This window comes from Cupressus sempervirens, chromosome 4, assembly GCF_028749045.1.
Source record: "Cupressus sempervirens isolate cs-2001-9-10 chromosome 4, ASM2874904v1, whole genome shotgun sequence".
Classification (NCBI taxonomy): domain Eukaryota; kingdom Viridiplantae; phylum Streptophyta; class Pinopsida; order Cupressales; family Cupressaceae; genus Cupressus; species Cupressus sempervirens.
In genome coordinates, this window is record NC_143121.1 from 10,144,368 (window position 1) to 10,167,552 (window position 23,185).

Sequence of the window (23,185 nt, forward strand, 5' to 3'; positions counted from 1 at the left end):
AGAAATGTGACAATTTTGTACCAAAATTGTCTTAAGAAGTGTGCAAGCTTGTACCAAAAATTACCTTGATTTATGTGCAAAATATTGATTTTTGTTTAAAAATTCTTGATTTGTGTGTGCCTAGAAATCTTAATTTTTTTGTCAAAAATCTTGATTTTCAAGTCAAAAAATCTTGATTTCACTGCCAAAAATCATAAAATCATCACCTTAGAAAATGTACCCAATATGGGAGTAATATTTTTTGTCTTAGATTCCAACTATGTCCAAGTTGGTAAAATTTTATATGAAAATAGGGTTTTCTGGATGCTTTGATCTCATGAGGTCTGTTTGGGCTCAAAGTGCACCAAAAAAGGTGACCCCTAGATCTAATACAAAAAAATCTGAAAAATGGAACCCTCTAAAAGAAAAAGCATAGATCTAAAAGCCAGGCCAAACCTCTCATAAATAGAATAGGGGCATGACAATCTGGAGATCTGATACCATGTTAAAGTTGATGAAAGATCAACTCCACAACTCCCAAGAATCAACTATATGCAAACACCTATCACAAAAAGAGAGAAGCAAAATCTATGGAGGCTAGAATTCTCAGATCCATAGATGAGACATTCTTGATGAGCAAAAAAGAAATTTCTATTATCAACTGTGAATAATTAAATTACAAAGAGATAAATCCTTATAAATGAAGATCAAAACCCTAACAAGTAAAACCTAGGTTACATGATAATAATTAATAAAAGAATTAATTATTATATTCCCAAAGTTTGGCTTAAGTAACTAGAGATAATAAGTGACTTAATAATTAAATCAATATGATTTAATTAATAAGAAAAAATGCTATTATTCTAAAAATTATTCCTCATGTCTATAGATGATAAGGAACCTATGGTTAATGATTGTTCCTCTTCTCAAAAAAATTATGGTAAGACTAAGCATAATCAACATACTTGTGAACATTGAAAGAATCGTTAGGCTCTGTTGAAACTAAAATTGAAATAATTGTTGTATTATCATTGATGTCAAATCTATTGGTGAGACATTTTGCTATCTGATCTATATGTCATATCTATTTGATTAATGAAAAGGATTTGAGATATTGCTCATAACAAAAAGAACCTAAAGGAAAGGTTGAGTTATGAAAATAAAGCTACAATGGATATTTGATTAGTTAGACTTTGACAAGACAAGGTGATTATTTAAATCATGTTGATGTTCAAGTCTTTATAGTACAAGTCAAGATATATCACTTATTTAAAGCTTGACCAAGCAATAGAGTGAAAGAGTAAGGATTGTCGAGTGATGTTAGTGTTAACTAAGCCACAATAAGTGCCAAGAAAAATTCAGTGTTGACCAAGCATCAGTATCGACTGAGAAAACAAGTTGATGCTGAGCTAGAAGTTCTATAGTGACCAACTAATTTAGTGATGATTGAGTGTCAAAACTTAGTAATGATTGAGTAACAGTATTTTGAATGTGTATGAGGAATCATGATTTGTTGCTGACTCTAGTTTAATTCTTGGAATATGGAAACCGTGATGAAGATAAGATTGATGAGTTTGATCATTAATTCAAGGTCAGGATTGGATAAGATATCTAATGAATGAATTCGATGAGAATTTTCTAGAAAAGAAGTAGATGGACATATACAATGAACCTGATGAATTAGATTATAAACCCTAAGATCTATGTGTTACAAGATAGAATTTTTGCTACACCAAAAGATCAACTTGTTAATGCCTGATACAACCACTAGAATTATAGAACATAGAAGGTGGTTAAGCCATGTCACAAATATCAAAGGGGACCATTGGCAGTTAGTCCAACAATTCCCCCCTCAACATTACCCAAGGATATTCAAAACTGTGACCAAGCTCTGATACCACTTATTACAAGATAGAGTTATCATTGCACCATCAACTTGTTAATGCTTAATACAACCACTAGACTTATAGAACATAGGAGGTGGTTAAGCAATGTCACAAATCTCAAAGGGGAATGATGGTGGTTAGTCCAACACTATGGTGATCATGAAAATGGTAAAGGACCAGAATTACCTACTTAAGAATGTGTAGAGTCAAACTCTGAAGGATGAGAAGAGAGAAGAGGCACACAAGGGTGAATGCAAAAGAACATAAAGTGAAGAGTGTAGAAAGAGGTGATATAAGAATGAAGTGTGAGACTCAAAGTGATAGAACAAAGAGTCTTTGTGTGTTTCTAGTTAGATGGAACAAAGCTAATAAGGTTGATAGGAGAATCTAAATAACAAGATTAAGTATTTTGTGAAGAAAAGGATGATTTCTTGAAGGGTTGACAAGAAAATCAAGGATAGAGATGAAAGGTCTTGCTCATGTAGAAACCAAACATATTCTTACTCAATTTTTTTCAAATGAATCCCTACCAAGTCTAGGTTTTGAACTTTGAACCTTGAACTCTTTCGAGTTCAATGTTCAAATTCACTAGTTCTTGTTTCTGTCGGGCCTACGATGTGAACCTTTTCATAACCTTGAACTTGAACTCTGAATTGATTAAGTTCAAAGTTCAAGGTTCAACCCACTTGTCCAAGTGGTAGTCAAGCTTAGTGTTAAAATATAGTCTATTAAATATTGGGCACATTTTGAAACCTAACTTTGAATTGATTTTCTTTTCAAACTCCAAATTTTGTCACTCTTTTCCCATTTTGATGAAGTTTATGATGATTTCATATGCACAAATTCTATATATTCATGGATTTGAACTTGAACTTAAACTTCTAAATAGTTTAGAGTTCACATCACAAGCCCATAACATTCAAGAAGATCGACATGTGGTAGTATGAAGATAAACTAAGATCATTTTGTTTAAAGGCTGAAGTGCCACCTTGCAATAAAAGATTGTTATGAAGTGTGGCAGAAATATTTGTTACATGCAAAGGGAAATACTCTCATCAATGAATTTAGTGTCCCTGTAAAATCAATACTTTTCATGTAAAATCATGATGCAAGTATCCATTTAAAGAATTTTTTAGGATGCTTTCCTTTTCATTATGATATTAGCAAAAAGGTAAAAACTCACCCTTGTATGGAGTCGTAGGTAGTTTGCAACTAGATTGATCATGGAATTACATTGTTGTTTCTCCTATGTGGTGAGTTTGTTCTATCTTTCTTAATGGTTTTTATTGCTTCATTGTTGGGTTTTATTCCCATGGATAGCTCCTGCCCCAAGTTACCAAAAGAAAAGTTTGTTTCTGCCCTTGCCCATTTCTTGCCTACATCAAAGGATACCTACCTTGTTGATGAAGATATGAATAAGTTGATAGCTAGGTTCTCCAAGCCAAATCATGATTCTATTACTAAAAATATTGTCAATAGAAGATTGCTACAAGTTGCTAGTTTCCTAGAGTTAGTTCATTGCCAAGAACTAGTTTTGGAATGTAAGAATTGATACGATGTCACCTAGAGATGCATATGAATGTATCTAGGAGAAGTTCTAGTCTAAATAAATAGGGTCACAATCATGGATGCTCTGAGGATTCCTCCACACAAGATATATGAAGCTTGGTCAATTGGCCTCTTAGATATCAAATTTTTAGCAGACCCAAAGACATTCAACAATGCCATTCACAAGAAACATTTACTTAGACTAGAGAAATGGGGTTCTTGCCTTCCTCACCCACTAACAAGAGATCACATGATCCTTGAGATCAAATATGTGATTATTATCCTAAACCAAATGAAAGGAAATCCACATGCCTTTCACTGGGAGAACTCGATGTATTTCTTCGTCCAAATAATTTCGAGTGACAAGAACAAGAACATTAATTGGGAAAAAATCATAACTGATAGACTACATGAAGAACTTTCTCAAGTATCTAGGGTGTCTAATTTTTATATGAGTTCATATATATTTTATGTCTTAGCATGTTATAAAGAATGTGTTCGACTTCCACATACTAATTGGGTAAATAATATGCCTATTTGTGAATATATCCCCTATTTGCAAATGAAAAAGAATGGAGAATAATTCAAAAGAGTGCAAGATACATTTCTTGGTATGTTGTTCTTTTAACTACAAGGGAAAGAGAAGAGAAGGCTATAAGAGGAAGCAACACATTTTGTATCAATCTACAATAGTTTCTTCACCTAGTTCACTAAGTTCACCTACATACAAATTGATAGATATGAAGAAAGGCCACTAAAACTACCAAGGCATTGCCTAGACAAATATGTTTTGATGGAGGTCTATAGATGGGTAGCTAAAGTGGGTGGGAGTTGCAAGGCTAGGAATTTTTTTGGTTCTAGATCCCTTATAGAACTTGGTCACTATAGATGCAAAAGTATACAAAATGTCATAGCTCTCAAACATGAACTAAGTTTGATGAACTTAGAGGCCCACACTCTTCACCTTGATTTTGATAATAAAAACTTTTCATATCCCTTATTTGAATTGTGACTAGAATTCTCACATATTCCTTAGTTAGAAGACTTTTGGACTGATTGTGATGATGACTATGAAGTCAAGAAGAGGTGGTGGTCTAGGTTAACCTTGAAATAAATAAGAGAATTCATATTGCAAATGAATGTGAAAGGTATACAAGAAAAAAAGGCGAATGAGTCATTGATTTCTTTTATATAAAATAGGTTGAAACCTTTCCCTTCCCAGAGATAGATTGGGATTCACCTAAAGAAGATGATTTGTAGTTCTAGACTGGCCTAGTCATAGTGATGAATAAAAACTGCTTAAAGGAAAAAAGGCAATAAAAAATGAAAAATGTAGAGTAGGCAATTCATGATACTAATACTTATAAAGATGTCACCTTTTCCTCTGCATGTATTTTGAACCCTGAAGTTGAAGTTCTGTCTAAAGTTCAAAGTTCAATTCAATAGGCCAAACCAACAAGATAGACTAGATCTCAACCAATGAAAGGTGATGCTAATTCCTTTGGATCAAAAATTGCCAATTATGTTTCTCCTACATTACAAATACCCCCATCCAAAAGTACCTTTTTAACACCAAATTGGTTTGATAAAGAAAAAAAAGAGTTTGGTGCCTGCAGGTGTAGAACAAGATTTATTATGCAAAGAACATTAACAATAAAGTAAACATTCACAAACTAAAACTAAATTCACATATATTCTTAGAAAAAGAAAGCAAACAAGAAATGCAAACCTCAAAAGAGAAAACACTCCATGCTTCCTTGATTTTGTAGATGTGTCCTTTGATGTGGATGTATGCTCAATTGCTTGCCCAATTGCTTCAATGGTGGAGATGGGTAATGGCAAATTGGTAGCTTTGTGAGATCTCAATTTGGCATTATAAAGGTATGGGTATGGATTTTGGCTCTCAAAAGGGCATGATAACTTTAGCTCAAAGATTGTTGATGAATGGCTTGGGAGGGGATTCAATTTATAGGCCAAGGGGTAGAGGGATGGAGGGCTTAGATGCAAGGATGGGGAGATGGTTAAGGAGGGCTAAGATGCACTCAAAGGGGAGCACATGGATTGTGCTTGTTTAGAGGAAGGTGACACTTGTCACAAGGAGGATGAGTGTGAGAGGGTAGGGTAAAGGGTTGGTTAAAGGCATGATGAGTGGGGTTGAGTATGTAAGAGAGATGTAAGAGGAATGAGTGTGGAAGAGGGAAGAGTGTGGAAGATGGATGTAAGAGTCATGAGTGGGCTTGTAAGAGTCTTTTATGGTTTGTAAGAGCACTCATGACTTGGTGGTTGGGATTTTTGAGGGAGGACTTTGGTTTGGTTTAGGAAAGTCTTAAACTTGTTTAGGGAATGTGACAACATTAAGGGGTGGATTAGGCTTGGGTTTAGGATTAGATTAGGAATGTTAGAGATGTGCAAATGGATGGAATTAATGAGGGTGGGTGAGTTAGTGGCTAAGCTTGGTTAGTATGGGTGGATGGGGTGGATTAGGCTAAATGGAGGTTTAGGGATAGGTTAGGGGTTTTTAGATTTGAGGATTTTATTTATCAAATAGATTTATTTAATAAATGGAGATTTTTGGAATTAGATAGAAGAATAGGATTTAATTGATAAATAATAGGATATTTGATTTATCAATTAGGACTATAGATGATTAATTAAATTAATCGGCTAGGGGATGGCAAAGGATTAATTAAATAGGAATTTAATTAATGATGCCTTTAGAGATGGCTAAATTAGATTACCAAAGCGGTGTAATCAAATTTAGGTGTCTACAGTAGGTGTTTCAATTGAAGATATAGTTGGGAAATGTCTAGGAAGATCATCAAATATCAAAAAGCCAAAAGTAGAGGCTATACTCGAAGTTGATGAAAAAAAGGGGATTGGGTGGCTGATGTATTCAAGCTAGCCAAGGGAAAAACTCTTGAGGACATCACTCCTTAGGACTACACGATAGAGAAAAAAGTTATCAAACTAGCCTCTAGAGCCACAAATACAAAAATCCTCAATGTAGGACATGCAGGGGTCACCAGTCATATATGGAAGGAGAAGATGCAACTAAAACAATCTATTCACATTGTTGGCTTCTGAATTGATAACTTTTGAATAACCTAGTGGTGAGAACATTTACACCTAGGGACAACTAATTCTCATTCTCAATGCATCTATTTAGACACTAAGGAAAACTATAAGGCTTTTTAACTCTCCTTTTTCTTCTTCAAGTTCTACAAGACTTAGGTGGGTGGACCTTAGATTCTTTATAAAGTACCAGTGTAAAGACATACAACTAAATCTAGATAATAGATAAAAACTTTTAATCTTCTATGTTTATGCAACCAATCACATAGATGAAATAGCTATTGACATGACGTATGAACATGATAAACTAAGTGAGGGAAACTTCCTTTTAACTCTTAAACTAAAAGGGAAAAGATATTCGATTAAAGGTTTGAATCAACATAACCTAGGTATGCAACAACAAGAACATGCAATCTCCAAGTTGACCAGTCCCTTATCCATTGGGCATTAACAAAGTTAGAACATACACATGGATACCTAAATATACCTATATATCCAGATACCAGATCTATCTATTCACCTTGCAAATAAACATCAATCTTCAAACAAAGTTTGTACTTATCAAATCCTCCTATGATCCCTACAGTTCTATCAATGCAATATCAAGAAAATTACTTAGGTCCTTGCCCCAATAGAAAGACACACAATGAAATACAACTTCAATAACAAGATGCAACTGGATAGTATGCACTTTCGACATAGTAAACACACCCACCAAAAGGGGATAAACTTCAGAATGAAATTGCCAATGAAACTCTATATTGATTTCTTGAAATCAATACATCATATGTAGGAAAAACTCAAAGGGTACACTAGGAACGATAGTATAATTGTATGCTTCAAAACACTACAATATTGTTGTTCAATATAGAGGAAAATATGCTAAGAATGGTATTATAGTAACTAGGAAAATTCTCTAGAACTAGAAACTTATGGTCTCACACTAAAAAACTAGAACACATACAATGAGAATAGAAGAAAGATTTATAGAGAAGAAGAAGGTCACATTAGAAATCTAATTCTAACATGCGTTATGCTAAAAACCCTTCATTTTATTATTGTTAAAACTGATCTTCTTCCTTTATAGCAAACCAAATCTCATTTACTACTGTAATAGAATATCTGATATATCTCCTAAAGAAATTAGAAAAGCATCTTTTGAAGGAAAATTTGATATAGGCTAAGATGTGCATAAGTCTCAAATCTGATCTTAGTTTTTCCTATTCTGTCTTTGCAGTGAAACTCCAACTATTCTTGCTGACAAAACACTATCCTCTATATTTTCTATTAAAACATTCAATACTATTCTGTAAAGTTACTTAGTGCATCAAATCTTATCTCCATGTGATCAAATCTGATCTTATTTCAATTGAAAACATCAAATATAAACTATCACTAAGGATGCCTCAAAAATTATAAAACCTCCTACAACTTCTTCTAATGAATACTTGTGCAAAATCTACCCTCAAAAATGAAAAAAATATCTTCTCCCAGCTCCGATGATATATTATATGGTATATTTTGGGTAAAAATGGTGCCTCTAAGGTTGATTTGAAATTTCCAAGCTTGTTCTATGAACAAAGAAAATAAATTTAAAAAATTTAAAAAAGTATATAGTATAAACTATATAACATCCCAAATTTAATTTGAATTGTCACTTTACCAAAATGCATGCTTAGATTGAAAAAAATAATTTGAATATTTGATTTTATCCTTTATCCATTTTCTCTAATCCTCAAGCACCACATGATAGAATCTCATTGGTCAAACAACCAGGCAGAAGTCACACACTCAATGCAACATTTGAAATTTGAATTTTATGCCTCTCGATCATACACGGTATTTTAAGCTTGGTTTGAATGGTCAAAATTTTGCTTTGTATCTCCTAGGTTGGCCACAACCCCACCATGTGCCACTCCTTCATGTCTTCACAAGACACTTTTCTTAATGGCATTTTAATACAATATCCCTACCTATAAAAATATTAAAATATTTCCCCCCACCATCAATGTGGGATTAAGGTCCTACTATGGCTACTTGCTCTTACCATGCAAGACACACATTAATCATGCCATTTCAAACTTCCTCTTCAAATGTTGCATGATTTGAGGAAACCTCCCTGTGCAAAAATATAATCAAACATGTGATAGTCTCCACTTGTGTGCTTGCTAATCACCATCTGCAAAGGCATCTTTGGTAGTGGGTGGAGGTGCAACTTGTGCATCTACACTGGAGTTTGGTGAAAAAATGCCTCCAACAAAGGGTTTGCATCACCTTACAAGTCTACAACCAAACCTCAGATAGATATAATGTGAATAAGTAAGGGAACTTGAGAAGACATAGAAATGTAAGCCATGTTTGATGTCAATGAGACCAAATTGAATTTGGCTTCATTGCAATCTTCATCCCCCTCATAGGTTTATTATTTCACTTAAAGTAGCTAACCAAGAATCATCAATAATCATTGGTATGTGCTTCAGAGTGTCCTTAAAAAGAAGAAGAAGGCTATGAATTTCCTTATTTCTATGGATCCCCTCCATTGTGTGGATCTCAACATTCCACTCACCATCTCATTACACATGGATACCCTACCATTGTTCATGGAATGCTCTCCCCTAGCTAGGCACATTAGAGCCTCCTCCTACCAGAGCCCAATGGAATAATCTAGTGAGACTTTGATCTCAAGTGTTATTAAATGGGAAATGAAGCGCCTCAATAAGAAACATCATGTGGGTTACCGAAAACTATTTTCTATGTATGTTATAAATCTCCATCATAGCCTAGATCAAAAGAAGTTGCACTGCAATATGACATTTGTTATTGTAGATTGCTTGTTCTAACTTTCTATGCCTATGTTCTTCCTATTTTATTTGTAGTAATTTATGCATCAAATGAAGCTCCATAAGTTGGTGTAAGAGATTCTAAAAAGAACTTTCCCAAAATTTGGAGCATCCTAACAATCTGATGAAATTAGTCGAGCCCCAAAGTGGGTCTGGCTAATTTTCTTTTGAACTGAAACACCTGATACCTTGAATTGATCCACTAAACCTCTAATAATATTAAAATTGAATTCAATCACTAAAACATCATTAAAAATTGTGTTTTGAACTTTCTACAAATTGTAACTTGCTGAAAGGAAGGCCTATAGGCTGGCCTTAAAAATTGGCCTAAACAGATAAGCAGGCTCTGAAAATTGACACTCTAATACTTTGTTCTGCATTCCTTTACCCTATTAGATTTCATCTTATGTCAAATTTGGGGTCAAATGATATTGAATGTCAAATTTTTCTCCGTGAAACTATATGTAAACAAACATGTTAGAAAACAATGAAATGCATTTGGTTTTGGCTTTGAAAACTGGTCAAATAGATACTTGGGGGCTTGAAAATTGGAGAATTAGTTCATTTCCATGAGGAGAATATAGATCTATGATTTGGACTCATGATGAGTAATAAGATGTATTTGGAAAGCATGCAAAATGAGGTACTCAAAATTGTAGGACTAAAAACATAAGCAAAATAGTGGTTTTCAAAAAAGGAATGGACCTGGGAAAGTATGTCGATGGATTCATAAAGACATGAAAACTGAAATACTTGAAGTATTTTTAGAGTAGAAAATAGTGGTATAAACTATTTGATATCATCTATTATGGATTCATAGTTATGACATCCCAAATAGGGGTACTAATCAATCTGCATTTCATGACACTAGTAAAAAGTTATAAATTGCATTTAGAATTGCATTTGAAAACTAACCAAATAGATTTGTCATAGGCTCAAATATGGAAAATAGAAAGTGTGTTACCTCTAGAATAAAATGAAAAAGGAATTTTATCAGTATGGTCAATGGGATCAAAATTACAATCTTTCAAATAATGCCTTCTGGAATTTAGGGCATTTTGCATCAGCATGATAGAGATAAGTAACCAACTTTGAGGGATTCCAAAAACCTAGTCAAAACATATTGAAATGACTTGAAAATTAAAATATAGATTCAATTGTATGCATAAATAATACTCCCAAAGTGGCATGTCATGAAACATTACCAGGTGTGAGATATTCAAATGCAAATTAGGCTTCCTGTTGTTGTTTGACACTTAGGCAAAAATACGAAATTGAACACTTCTCAAAACAAAACTTCATAGAATGACTTGGAATGATAGTTTATCATTATAGGACACATATACATACTGAATGCAAGGTACTAGAAACATAAAACACCTCTTAGACCTCACATAGATAGCCATGTAATAATGTATTAAAATACACTTATAGGGTTCAAAATGACTCAAAATTTTGGAATGGTACTCAAAATGGGAATGCAATTTTGAGTCTTATTAGTGGCTCTATCTAGGGATGCATGCCCCTTTTAGGCATGCCAATGATTTAGATCTTTGGAGGAAGAAGATCAATCTGAAAAATTTCTCTGAACAACTTATTGAAAGTGGGAAATCTACTCTAATCATACATGATGGTGGCCCCAGGCCACCCAAACTTCTCAAAAATTCTTACCCCTATCAAAAACATTATTCTCATTTACATATCTCTTAGATAAACTATAAGTGTCATTTCCATCAGTTTCACCACACACATCAAAATTTATCATTAGCAGATTAGGTGAAACAAAATCATTCTCATAGTGCATATAAAAACTTGAATCACTTTCTTCATCTTGCTCACTATGAAAATGTATATCAACATGCTCTTGAATAAAAAAATCAAATTGAGAACCATCATGAACATATGGAAGATGCATGCTATCAAGAGGAAATACAAAGTATTCATATTCCACTTTGTTCACCAAGTTGCACATGTAAAGAAAATGCAACTCACCTTGTGTAATCAGGTGTGAAGAGTATGTGAAATATGATCCTTGCCTACTTGCAGTCATGTTATTCATCAATCAGGTTTACCATTCACTAAAACTTCTTCACATTGAAAAATCTAATCAGTCACCAGCTTGAAAACTATTTTGAAAATGCTGATAAAAATATATTGATCAAAATCATTATCTTCATCTAACAAATTGTTAGAGGGATGCTTAAAATCATCAAATTGATCATTACAAGACTTATCAACATAGAAGAAAAACTCAAAATCAGCAATACAACTACCATTATTTTTATCTTCATCTCCTGAAATATCAAAACATATTGCAGTACAATCACCTACATGAGAAAAAACTAAGATAGAAGAAAACTTCCCTTCAATGACATCCCCTGCATCTAACAAGTCATCATGTGCACAAACATTTGAGGTAGTGTCATATGCACCTCCAAAGTTTGAAAAAGATGATTCACATTCTATATATTTTTCCACATCAAACTTTGGGCAAGTGACATGGATAAATGAAGAAAAATTATAAGGGTTAATACAAGAATCCTTAGAAGTAGTTACATATTTTTCAATATCATGAGCCAAAAAATCTGAATTTTCATTAGGGCTCAAGAAGATTGCCTCACAAATCTTCTCCTAGCTATGATTATTATCTGGATGACATGAAGAATTCATAGCAACAAAAACATTAGTATAACAATCTAAAAAATCAGAATCATTACAACATTCATTCTCATTATGGAAAGAACTACTTCTACTGCTGTTATACACCTCTTCAACTTCATATTTATTGTCACAAAACTCATTCTCAGTTATATATTTGTCTTCCTTATGCTGGTTGCAATCATATGATTTACTAAAAGTTGAATCCATCTCTTCACACTTAGAAGAAATATTATCATTATATATGGATTCATTAAATTCATTACTACCTTGACTTTCAACACACCCATCATCATTAGAAGACATAATATGAATGCTATTGTTATCAATTTCCATCTTCTTAATGAATGCTTTAGCTTGCAAAATCTCTTCTAATCTTATAGGTGCTGGCCAATCAATTGAATTAGGCATAAGAATATCAAGGAAAACACTAGGTAGGGAAGATTCCTTTGTTCTAGAATGAAAAGGCATCATACTGATTACTAATTTAAACTTTATATAAACTTGTTCAACATTTAGACCCCAAGTACTTCTTACTACCCCTTTTACTATATTGACAATCAAATTGTGGGTTTTCTTGTTCAAAATAGCAATGTTATTAACCACAGTTTCCAAACTTTTGAAACTTGGTAGACTAACCTCAGATCTGATATTTGACTCCATTTTAAAATAAAACTTTCACCTCTCTCACCTAGTGTTGAAAATCCACTAAATAGTGGTACTACTTTCTAACATTCAACTTTCATGAAAATGAAACTCATGAAAATTAAAATACCTTTTAGTGCTGAGGCAAAAATTCATCTACTGATGCTTGGCATAGGTGTAAACATGAAACTCTTTCACATCATTGATCAAAACCTTGTAGAGCCACCACCTCCTTTAAGAGGATAAACAAAACACTTTTGTGATTTACTTTCAAACATTCAAAATCTTATAATAGCAAAAGCAACAAAACTCAACACTATCAAGAAACACTTATTGTCCAAGAAATTATCAAGAGCTTCAAATCTTCTCATACAATTTGAAAGTCCTTCAAAATATTACAATGAAATCAACTAGGGTACATTGGTATAGAGATACAAAGTTGCCACTCACAAATATGATAAATGTTACATAATTTGTCACTTGACAAAATCTGATCCAGACTTTTGATTGCAATAAAATACAAATCATCAAACCACTCTTATAGATTTACAATCTTGAAAAAGAGAACAAACCATGTTGTTCATTCTTTACTCTAAACACTATAGCACTTTGAAATCACTTCTTAGCTGAACTAACTGATGATAGAAACACTAGTAACAATGCAATCTTCATTAAACCTTCAAAGCTACTATTGTCCTAGATAAAACACTAATGGGGTGCATGACATTGAGTAAGAAATTGAAAAACACATCAGAGACTCACTAATATAACTTGTTTCATGCATTACCTTCTATGGTATTGAATCACCTTCAGATTGAATACATCCCTAGTAGAGTCACCATTTTTTTGGTGATCCAGATGGGAAAAACCATAGTGAATTACTTCACATAGTCCCTAGAAAAGTTGCCATATTGTTGGCTTTTGAATTAATAGCTTTTGAATAACCCAGTGGTAAGAAAATTTACACCTAGGGGAAGCTAACTCCCATCCTCAATGCATCTATTTAGAACTAGGGCCAACTATAAGGCTTTTTAACTCTACTTCTTATTCTTTAGGATATGCAAGACCTAGGCGAGTGGACCTTAGATTCTCTATATGGTACTAGTGTAAAGGCATACAACTGAATCTAGATAATGGATACAACCCCTTAATCTTCTATGTTTATTCAACCAATCATAGACATGAAATAAATACTGACATGACCTATGAACGTGATAAACTAAGTGAGGGAAAGTTCCTTTTAACTCTAAAAATAAAAGGGAAAAGATATTCAATTAAAGGTTTGAATCAACACAATCCATATATGCAACATCAAGAACATGTAATCTCTAAGCTAACTAGTCCCTTATTTATTGGGCATTAACTGAGTTAGAACATACACATGGATACCTAAATATACTCGTATATCTAGATATCAAATCTATCTATTCACCTTGCAAATAGACATCAATTTTCAAATGAAGTTTGTACTTATCAAACCCTCCTATGATCCCTATAGTTCTATCAATGCAATATCAATAAAATTACTCAAGTTCTTGCCCCAACAACAAGACACACAATGATATACAACTTCAATAACAAGCTGCAAGTAGACAATACACACTTTTAGCATAGTAAACAAAAAACTACAAACACACAAAAAGGAGATAAACTTCAGAATGAAACTATCAATGGAACTCTATATTGATTTCTTGAAATCAATACATCATATGTAAGGAAAAAACTTAGAGAATACACCAAGGATGACTATATAATTTTATGCTAAAAAAAAAATACAATACTTCTATTCAATACAGAGGAAAACATGCTGAAAATGGTATCATAGTAATTGGAAAAATTCTCCAGAACTGCAATTCTTATAGCCTCATAGTGAAAAACTAGAACTCGTACAATGAGAAGAGAAGAAATATTTATAGAGGAGAAGAAGCTCAGATCATAGATCTGATTCTGACATGCGTCATGCTAAAAATTCATCTTGTTGCTGTTAAAACTAATCTTCTTCCTTTATCAACAAATCAAATCTCATTTACTGTTGTAATAGAATATCTGATATATCTCCTTAAATAAATCATAAGAACATCTTCTGAAGGAAAATCTGATATTGGATAAGATGTGCATAATTTTCAAAATTGATCTTAGTTTGTCCTATTCTTCCTTTGCCATGAAACTCCAACCATTCTTGGTGACAAAACACTATCCTCTAAACATTCAATACTATTCTTTAAATTTGTTCAGTGTGGATAAGGGGGGATAAGCTCACATCACATAAGTTTAGGAATATAGGGTGGATAAGTTCTTAGCTAAGAAGTAGAATTTTGGAGTGGGTGCAGATTTATTATATGTCTCTAGGGACTAACCTAGAATGGAGGAATATGGTCATCAAACAATGCCAGGATGAATGCTCAAAATTGGTCAAAGAACTTAATTGCCTAAAGGAAATCCTTAAGAACAATGTTAAATGCATCAATCTTGAAATCCTAGGCAACAAAGATCAATCTAACAAAGACTTAAAGAGGGTAGAAGGTGAGTGCTAAGACAAACTACAAGCTCTCAAAGAAGCTAAAGAAATATCAATTACCAACCTAGCAATTGTCTCCCTAATGGGTCCATGATGATTCTTAGTGATGATCATCTAATGATGTAGATCAAGAAGATGGAATAAGCCCACATAGTCATTATCATCTGGTAGATAAGGAAAAAACAACTAGGATTCCCACAACAAAAGGAAATCATGGATTTTGAAGTCACCTACATTGACTAGAAAAGTGTAGGTGGCAATGAAGCCATGGAGCAAGAACACTTGGAAGATGTAGCTAATATTTCAATTACTTATTTTAGAATGAAGGCTTCAGCGATTAGTCTTTTTGGTCCTTAGCATAGTTGTTTTATAGTTTTAAGTTTAGTATATGCAACTTCACCTGGGAGTCAGTCTTATAACTATTTTATGGGCCTTGTAAAACTATATATTGTGAAACTTTAAATGATTTTGGTATTGATACTTTGGTATTTTTCTACAATAGTAACTAAGTTGTTAAAGTAGGTTTAGACTAAACGAAATTCATTATGCTATTTTCATGAACAAGGAATATATACATGAATTTCTTGATACTAATTATGTGCTATTGATCACTTATAGTTATGCGTATTAGTCTTTTGGATTCATTTCATATGGAGTGTTTTTGTTGTTATGGTCAATAGTGATATGCTCTAATCTATGAATGGTTTTGATCTTATTGTTCAGAAGTCAAGCATCTTTATTTTTAGCTATTCTTTGACATACCTTTAAATAAGGCTTTAGGCTTATTTTTTTTGAATCAATATTATCCTTGCAATACTTTTTCATAAGAGAAGGAAAATTAATTCTAAAAGCCTTAGTTCTTTCTAGTTAAAAGATTTCTCTTGAAAAATTCTTTTGAAATGAAATTAATTTATGTTTATCTTTTAAGGAGGGAGATCTTCCTCAAAACATAGAGAATTCAATTAAAAGAACTCAATTATTGTGAGAGTTTTACTTGTTCATTAACTTGCATTACCGAAGGGCAAAATTGTTGACTAATAGTTTTTGGTGACTATGCATGGAAATCCAGTAGTGTTCAACATTGTCATAAGGAATGGTCTTGCCTCATGCAAATATTTTCCTTGTTCTTCAACTAGAATTAGGTTTTGACAATACCCAAGAAGATATCATTTCAGATTTAAATGCCCAAGCTTGGAAACTCAAAATAAGTGTTGAGCAATTCTTGAAAGTCAACTAAGATCTTAAGATAGAAGAAGAATGAGTAGAACTCATTAGATGAATACCTATTTCTCAAGAAGAAGTTGTGGTTGAAAAATTAGCCCAAAAACCTCTTTGAATATTAGTAACTAAAAATCCTTCATTCTAGCAAACTGGCTGACAATAAATATACCTAGACTGAAGAGAGAAGGATTTTTGGATTGATCATAAAAATTTATAAGAAGTTAGAACTTTTCCCCTAATCTCACCTAAAGATGAAGGAAGTCTATCTAAATTAAAAGTAGACCTACTTTCCCTAAAAAATTAACCCCAACCATTGTGAGTTTGCAAGATTTGATTTTACCTGGGACATTAATGCCTACTTGTTTCAACACCCAACCTCTAAACCTCATTTTACCATGAATGACTACTAAACCTTAGGGTGCCTAGGTTGGTCCACTTTCTTTAGGTCCTAATCTAGATCCTCTTCCAAAGGGAGCCTAGGATATCTTGTCTAACTTTAGTGTGGATCGGAGGAAGTCCATTGATGAACACTTGAATGCCTTTAACACTGCTCCTAGAGTTCTTACTATTCCTACAGAAAATGTGACCATTAGGTTGTTTGTTCAAACCCTAACTGATGCTGCCACAACTCAATTTCACCATCTTTGGAATGGGTCAATCATAGATTTGGCTTCAATGTGAATTTTTTTTGAGGATAAGTTCAAATCAGCAAACAATGAACATACCCTTTTGTTACAATTGAAATAACTCAAGAAAGAGGTATAAGATCCTATGCATGATTTTGTAGTGAAGTTCAACAAAATACTTCATAAAATCCTTACTACTAAATGACCCAATGTTGAAAGCTACAAAGGATTTTTTATGAATGCAATGCCCCCAAACATCAAATTTCATCTGAGGAGAGACACAATGGCTAATATTTCTACTCTGCAAGGGCTAGCAATAAGTTGGAAGATGATCTTCTAACCACTGGTAAATGGAGAAGGAGATGCAAGCTTCACATTCACAACCATATACCTCATGTCAAACTAACCCCCTAGTTCAAAGATTATTGAATCATGTAATGATAATGAAGAGGGAAATGCCAAAATCAATGCTACATACCAAGATAACCCTAGGAAATTCCATAATGTAGGGGTGGGAGGAAGACAACCTAACATGCTACCAACAAATCATTTTTTTAAAATTGAAGGTAGTTCAATCAATAAAATAAATCATTGTATCTTCCACTCTACTAATGATCATGATGGTGTTGCATATCCGAAGATGATCCATTCAAATAAATTAAATGCAAATAAGGAGCCAATAGAAGAGATTCCTATTGAAGAAGACTTAGGAGATCCTAGAAACTCTGTAAATTATTTCCTCAAATATGAGTCAAATTTAGAAAGAGGAGGTGATGTTTACATCACCATTGAATGACCTTCATGCACAATACTCATAAGAAGTCAACAAGGGAGAAAAGTTCCTGAAGATCCCTCTACCTCAAACCCAAAAAAAAAGTGGAAGATTCTGACTAACCAATTAAAGAAGGTTCTTGATGCTCCAAAGGATGTAGTTCCAAAGGTACAGATTTTAAAAAGAAATGATTTTGAAATTGCCTTTGATATAGTTGAATTTTGTAAGTCTTCTAGAATTTGAATTTCATCAGATGATTATCTACATTCAAATCCTAGTGAATTTGATAAGTTGATAGAATTTGTTAAAGGTCCTAATCAGGTACAAATGCCTCCACTGAAAAATGTGGTGTCTAGTACTAAACCACCCGTGGATAGAAAAGATAAAATGCTAACTGAGGATAGTCCCATCATGCTTAAGCTCTCCTTATTCTATGTGTCATTATTTATCCATGGTTTGACATAGTGCAAGGTAGGAGTATCCTCAATGGAGATGTCCTAGCCCCTAGCTATACAAAAATAGAGTAGAAACACAATAGTAGGAAACAAGAATGAAAGATCTGATACAAAATTACAATACTTGATTTATAAATAGATAACTGATTATAGGCAATATGCCCAGCTGTATGACCTTCCAGGTTAGGGCCAAATACAAAAATAAAATTAAAAAAATAGTTCTACAAGATCCAACATGATCCAACTTACAACCAATCTCAGCTAGTCCAGATACACAACTAGATAAGAACACCAAGAAGAATCCACACTTGTACCCACAGGTCCACCAAGAGATCCTCTAGTTCCTAAGCCATCGCTCTAGCTTTGCAAATTCACATCCATCCTTCCTTCCATCCCAAATTCATAATGTCTAAAAGAATACCCAAGACCCCTACTTATACTAATCTAAGCCTAAATTTGGCCCATAACACAAATTAAATACAAATACATAAATTAAATGCCACAAGTTGACCTGCAACAATAATAAAATGTCCAAAAATTGATATCCGATTAAAATCACAATATCTCCTCACTTCGATTGAATTAGAACTCATGATTCAAACCATAGGTAGAAATATAGGTCCTGTACAACCCCTTAAATGAAAAAAGTTTGATTCCCCAAGGAAAAGTGCATATCCATCCTAAAAGTCACCCACAACAAACTGTCATGCAAAATTGCCCTGAGAGAATTGCCATATCTCCTAACCTATAATGAATTAGGATTTGTGCTCTTGATATAAGGAATTAATCTAGGCCTTCTTCAATCCTTGAAGTGTGGAGCCTCTCATTCATTAAGGATAATTAGTTATATCCTCTGAAATATGCACCCATAAACCAAAAAAAACATAGTTCCAACAGTAAGGTTTAAATAGTTCTAACTTCAACTCAATCCATCCAATCTCTATGAAATAATGAGGAAAGTTGCTCTAATATGTTTTCAATACATCTCTAACCATGAAAAAATAACCTCACCAAAATCTAAGCTTGATGCTTCTCAACACTCAACCAAAATTCTTTCAAACATGCAGGATTGCAGGAAAGCCTAGGATGCTCTTGCATCAAACACCCCAGGTTCGAAAAGATGTTCTAGTAACTAGAAGAACATATTTTAGGATTCAACACATAAATCCCAAACTAGTTCTTCATATACACATCCTCCAATTCTTCAACTTGTACATTCTTTCCTTTGATTTTATTTTTCTTCTTCACATCCACCATAGGTGTTCCAAAAGTCTACTTTCCATGTTGATCCCCAACCTTCTCAGAATCTACCAACTCAACTTAGCTACAAATACTCAGCTTCCTCCTACCAAGTTCTTCATTCTACAAAGAAATTAGGGAAAAATTTCTACCACCTTTCGCAATAGTAAACACATTCTTAACACAATCATGTACATCCCTGCAATCATATTGCCAAGGTCTGCCAAGTAACACATGACAATTTTTCATATCCATAATATCACATAACACTTGATCCTTAAATTGCCCAATCTAAAAATCAACAAGGCATTGCTCCCTCACTTCCAAAGCATGCTTACCTTGTAACCAGCCAATCCTATAAGGATAAGGATGTCTCATTGTCTTCAAACAAAGTTTTTGAAACATCTCTTCAATAACAAGGTTGTCAATACTACCACCATCCACAATCACCTTGTAGAATTTACCACCAGACTTACAAAAAGTTTTTAACAAGCTAGTCCTTTGACAAGAATACAATGTCCTCTCACCAACTAGTACTTGTCGAGCCAACAAAGACTCTCCTTGCTTCGACTAACTACCTTGGACTTCAACATCATTTACAACAATAGCTGTCCTACCAATCAGACATTCAAAAGGTCTATGCCCTTCTTGAACACACTTGAAATAATTACCTCTAAACCTACCTCCACCTACCCTCTTTTTCTAATTAGTAGGTTTCGGTTCACCTTTTTCTTTTGGTTTAGCTTGTGTTGAACTATCTTGCTTCTCCTTCCGTCAGGAAATACCTTGATTCTTCCTCTTTAGCCTCTCTTCTTCTCTCTAAGCATACTGATAAGTATCCTCAACTAAAGAAATATTCAGCATACCAACCTCATCTTGAATATGTAAGGAAACTTGGCAACAAAGAATATAAATATTTCCACATAACCCATAATAGATTTGAAATAAAGACAAAATTAAAATCCATAGGCAAGAGAATAGAAAACATACCCACAAAATTGTGACACAAGATATACCCTGGGAAACTCTCATTGAGGGAAAAACCCAGCCTCCAAAAGCATCCATCACCATGTATTATTTAGCAAAAAATACCATTGCAATACAACCATGGAAGCCTTCATGGCCATAGCCACAACCAAGCAAACTATGTGAACAAGCATGAATCCACACATCCCATGCCATGCTTCCAACCTTCACAAATGCTCCCTTGGCTAGCCTGTCAAGCCTTGTCCTACTCAACTCTTTCCTTTCTCACTCTTACTCTCTCTACAACAACTACCCTTGTGGCTACTTATATAGTAGCAAGTCCCACAACACCACCAAGTGGTATTACATAAACCATGTGCTAAAACTATGTGCTACCTAACCCACTAACCCCACATTTAATATTGGGCATTTAATTCTTTTCCCCAATATTAAATAATTAAATGAAATATTATCACAATGTTACAATACAACTCATCAAGAATATTCTATGAGAATATTTACATGTTGCATATCCATCTAGGCACAACATTACATAATAAAATATAACAATATTATGCAATGTGTGCAACACCCATTATCTCAAAAATCTCCCACTTGTTGTATACATTGAATAGGGTCAATCCGTAGCCACATAAATGAACAAGGGAACAATCCCTCCCAGCACATCCACCGTCATGGATCAAAATACACCAAGTGCTCCATCCTGGTACCCGCAACAAAATCAAAGTATCCAACATCTCAAACATGAATGATCTCACCTCCTATTATGCCACTGCCACTAGACATACATAGAAGCCATCCAAAGAGAAAGCCACCCAACCTAATCCAAAGGTAATCACATGTATCTGTAGTTGTCAAAATATCCATAGCTGAAATAGCACCCATAGCAAGTGCCAAACCCATCCAACTATCCATACCTCCAAAAGGTATAACAAATGAATCTCATATCACCAACATATCCAATCTATAACCTGAAATCACAAGCCTCAAGAGCAATACCTGCCACATATATACCAAGAAGTTCCCACTACAAAAGATAATTTCAAATTTATAACCAATCCACTCACAACATCTCAAAGAAGTGAATCCATGTAGTATCAAGGACATACATAAACTGATATCCTACAAGAACAACTCTCATAACAAGTCTCCAATGCTCTCCCAAGTTCTCCACAACCAACAGAGGAAAGAGATAAAGAAATAACCATGTCATCTCTCACATGACATACATGAACACAAACTAGTGAGCACAATCTCTAACCAATCTCAAATCCGATGTAGGCAAAATTGAACATCCAAGAAGATAACCAAGACTAGAGAAACCATGCAAATCATAAACTGTATCATGTCCTTCTACATGCACCTCTAGATGTAAATTGTGCAAGTATGATCTCCTCCATAAAACCCCAAAAAGAAGCCACAACAACACCCAAACCATACCATATAACTAATCATGGATGTAAGCCTCTCACAAGAAGATCAAACTCAATAAACCATTCCTAAACCAAGGAATAACCATTCCTAATCCAAGGAATATGGCCAATATGAAACTATCTCTCAAATGAACCCCCTAGAACTAACTCATGTACCATAGCTCAAGATCCATATCCATGAAAGAAAAGCATAAATATAATGCAATTGAGAAAAATAATGGGCTATACCTCTCAATTACCAAACTTCTGAGTAGACCACGAGTGGGGAATGAGAATGCTCATCAAGATACCCAAGTCTCCAACCAAGACTCATCTAAGAACAATCTCCTCTCAAGTCCATATCAGGTGACTGCCCCTCAGACTTCCTATTGAAACCATCAACCATCCCAACAAATACTTCTCTAATCCAAGAGAAATCAGCATCACCACCATCTCTAAGTATCCATGAGCACCTGTAACCAATCAATCCATGCCAACTCCAAATGCAACATAGCAATATCATGAAGTATCCAACTTATGATCAATGTACTCAATACAAGGAAACTAAACCAAGATCAATGTCAAAGTTCCAACCATGGCCTTAGGAATATGACAACATGATCTAACCATCTCAACCAAAGAGATAACATGCTCCATATGAACATACCATAACATGTCACAACTCTAAATGCATATCAAGAGTATACCATGACATAGTAATGAAACCATCCTCATACCAATGATAACATGCCAAATAAAAGCATAAACCATACCTTTTTTAAGAACCCTATAAGTCCTCAAGATGCAACCATCTCCACACACCATGAAGAAAACCATCTCCACATACCATGAAGAACCATCTCCACACACCATGAAGATAACCAAGAACTCCATGAGTCCTCAAGATCTAACCATCTTCACACACCATGAAGATAACAAGTGCACCATGCAAATTTCAAAGATGCTTCTACAGCAAGAGGGTCTAAGACAAAACTCCAACATCTGCAAACACTCAATAAATATATCAATGCCAATAACTCCCACTCAACTATGGTACCAAGTCTCCCATGGCATCATAAAATCCATCTCCTATATGAAGATCCAAACCAAACTAGGAACTAATCCTGCACTATCACCCCATCATTTTCACAAGCTCCCACTAAACAGTGTATCCAAACTATCCATGACATCATGATGAAAAACCATCCTCTAACTATGAGAATCAACCAAGGCATCAAACCATCAAAGAACTCAAAGTACACATCATGAGATCCTCAAAATAAACCAGATAACCATGATTCTCAACCAAGAAGATATACCACCATAA